We start from the raw sequence: 3,083 nt of genomic DNA on the forward strand, positions 1-3,083 counted from the left end.
AAAGCTCTTGCCGACTTTTGATGACCACATTAGAAGGAACTGAACTGTATTTTGCAAGAAACTGCTTCTCCAGCTCTGACTAGACAGAGAACCAATGATAAAGTAAGGCACATCGGCTGGTAATGCAGGCGACATCTCAGGCTAGGTGACAGTTTCACAGCTTTTGAGGGGGATCTCTAATCAGAAAGAAATATTATATCAAAATATGAAATTATAATACTTAGGAATGCATACAAAGAAATCGTGTTTTAAGGGGAACTTGTAACAGCTGAAGACAGAGACTTGAAAACATACCCATATGAACCACACCAAGCTCTTCCAACAGCAGCACAGCCTCCTTGCAGGTTGAAGCTTGTAACCGGACATCCTCTGAAGTTGGGTCAGATGAGTGAGTTAAACCAGGGTCATCAGTTACTTCCATTTGTCTGCTGACCTACAAAAAATACAGTACTTTCTGTAATTCCACTGTCTAGTATTACAGACCATTACAAATGCACGAATGATTCATTCTCTCCTTCACAGCCCACAGATTTGTCTCAAATACAATAAAGCTGCATACCAGCAGCAATCCGTACATCTGGTCGATCACTACATAAACACTGCTCCCATCTAAGTGATTAAAAGCTGATAGAAACAGTTTATCAAGAAACTAGTTTTACAATACCTCGTTCTTTTCACTCCTGGTTGTTGCTGCAGGTCTAGAAAACAGAAATGTATTTCAGTACTGGAATGCTTACTTTGCATTATGAATAATACCTCAAGTTGCTTTGAAAACTTAATTGCAGAACTGAATTAAACTAAAATCTGGTATAGTAACTTTGCTAGATATAGTTCAAGACTGAAACAATTATTGTGTACTATTATGTCTACTGGAAGGCTAATTTTTCCACAAGATGTTAAGCAAATAGTTGAAATAACGGTTCTCTCAACTTCACACAAAGTGACAGAAATCTTGCAGCTACAGAGATGTAGCTCTACGGTTACGTGCATTCCCTGTTTAATACCAGGGGGTTAGCTCTCTCCAGTACTGAGAACCCTTCTCCTACAGGTCAAAGAACTGTAATTTTGGATTCTCTGCTGTCCTGGGTCTGGCTGGGATGCAGTTTGTTTTCTTCACAGCAGCCCACACAGGGCTGTGCGTTAGATTTCTGACCAAAACGGTGTTGATAACGCACCAGATTTTTAGCTAGGGCTGAACAGCGTCAACAACTTCTCTTTCTCACTTTGCCACAACCCACACAAGTAAGTTCAGGGTGGGCAAGAAGTCAGGAGGGTACACAGCTGCAAGAGAAAAGGTGGAGCGGGGAGCAGGGCAAAAAATCCTGAGGTACCTGCAGTGAAAAAACCTGAGATACCTCACCCTTTTTAAACACATGAAATACTTCTACGCCTGTGCACACACACTCATGTAATGAATCAGAATTTGTGCACGTGACCTTATTGTTAACTTGGCCAGCATGCTCAGGGCTCTCTAAACAAAAAAGAAGTGTTTGTCAACACAAAGCGCATCAGGTAGTCACACAAAAGAACAAGAAAGAACAAGAAAGAACATCAGGTGGTCACACGAAAGAACAAGAATCTTCATAGGCATCATATTTGCCAAAAACCCCGAAACACAACAAAACCCCAAACTTGCCTCCAGCTCTCAGGCCAGTTTTTATCAGTAAGTTTTACTTGTAACATTCCTTATATGCATACCTTCCTTCATCCTGAGATGTTTCACTGGAAGTGCTCTCATCCAGTACTTGACCATGATTGCCACTGGAAGAGCTCGTCTGCTGATGAGCCTTCTGCTTTCAAGGCTTTTATTTTTCTTTGCAACTTTGGCATTCAGGGCAACTTTACTGCATTAAACAGAAAGAAAAAAATCGCCAAGTGACTAGGTTTGCAAAAAATATTTCTGTGAAACAGACATACTTAAGATGATGTCCAGAAACAACTGAGACGAGAAATATCTATGATAAAATCACAGACTTACTGCAAAGATCATGGAAGATACCCAAGTATTTAAAACCCTTCCCCTAGGAGTGAGGGGGACACAGGGAATCTGAGCTAGATCTTAAGCTGGACTATATCCAATAGCCACGGTACAGAAAGCATCTAGAGCAGAGATTCCTTTGAAGAACAGACAGGAAAAAACTCCTGCTTAGGTTTACATTAAAATATGTGTGCCTTCTTTAGACTTTTGAGATTGGTTTGATAATGTCATCTCTTTCTGACAAAGGCCACATTAACTTAATGAAAAGGAAAACACCAACTGCACGGAGATCACTAAAATCACCTAGAAAAGGGAGTAGTAGCAAACCCCAAGTTCCTACTTTTCTTTTCTAGGTGGCCATTTCCTACAAAAATAACTGCTTTTTCCAGTCTTCGGTTCTGGTTTTGAAGATGCATTTTGCCTCAGTGTTGACATGGAAATCACAGGAATTTAGGTGGGGGTTGTCTTTTGTTTTCCCCTTTTCTTTTTTTTAGAGCAGGCAATAAATTTGAATCCAAGATTGATTAATTCAGGGTTTACCCCTGAAATAATATAAAATGAAATCTTTTTTTTAATTCATAGAGAAGCATTTTCACAAAATTACACTACAAAATGTACTATGCCATTGAAAGTACTTTGAATTCACTCATGATGCAAGACATAACAAAAATACAGCCCTTAGAAAGATAACAATATCTTAAAACATGAAGAACAAAAAAAGTGAAAGCATTACTGATGGACAAAGAGTTAGGAGGACTGCACAATGTTAGAACACCACCAGAAAAAAATCAAGTGGAACTGTGCTGGGCTACTGCTCCCTGAAGAAGGGGAGGAAAGAAAAAAAGATCCCAAACCCACAAACACAACTGGTTTCACAGGGAAGAGGAATTTTAGTGCAAGGCAATGCAGACACACCATGCAGATATCACAGCACATGAATTATTAGTCAAGACCCTGTTCAGAAGCTATTTTCATTCTTTGATTCAGAAGCGGAACTGATAGAATTGTATGGATTCCTTTTTAAGGGAATGAAGTGTAACTACTTGCACTGGAACCGAGTGCCACCTACTGTTAAACTGGAACAATAATGCATTCTGTTTTCCAA

The 3,083-nt window shown here is 39.6% G+C and overlaps 1 long non-coding RNA gene across 1 annotated transcript; it reads right to left on the bottom strand.

Annotated features, from left to right (window-relative positions):
* Positions 1 to 288: 288 nt before the first annotated feature.
* On the bottom strand, positions 289 to 1,971 carry LOC129783520 (uncharacterized). The gene is made up of 3 exons (XR_008745325.1): positions 1,699 to 1,971; positions 665 to 698; positions 289 to 433 (listed from the first exon to the last, which is right to left on the bottom strand). It is a non-coding gene; the product is annotated as an uncharacterized LOC129783520 (long non-coding RNA).
* Positions 1,972 to 3,083: the final 1,112 nt, after the last annotated feature.

Source organism: Falco peregrinus, unplaced genomic scaffold (assembly GCF_023634155.1).
Source record: "Falco peregrinus isolate bFalPer1 unplaced genomic scaffold, bFalPer1.pri scaffold_51, whole genome shotgun sequence".
Taxonomy (NCBI): domain Eukaryota; kingdom Metazoa; phylum Chordata; class Aves; order Falconiformes; family Falconidae; genus Falco; species Falco peregrinus.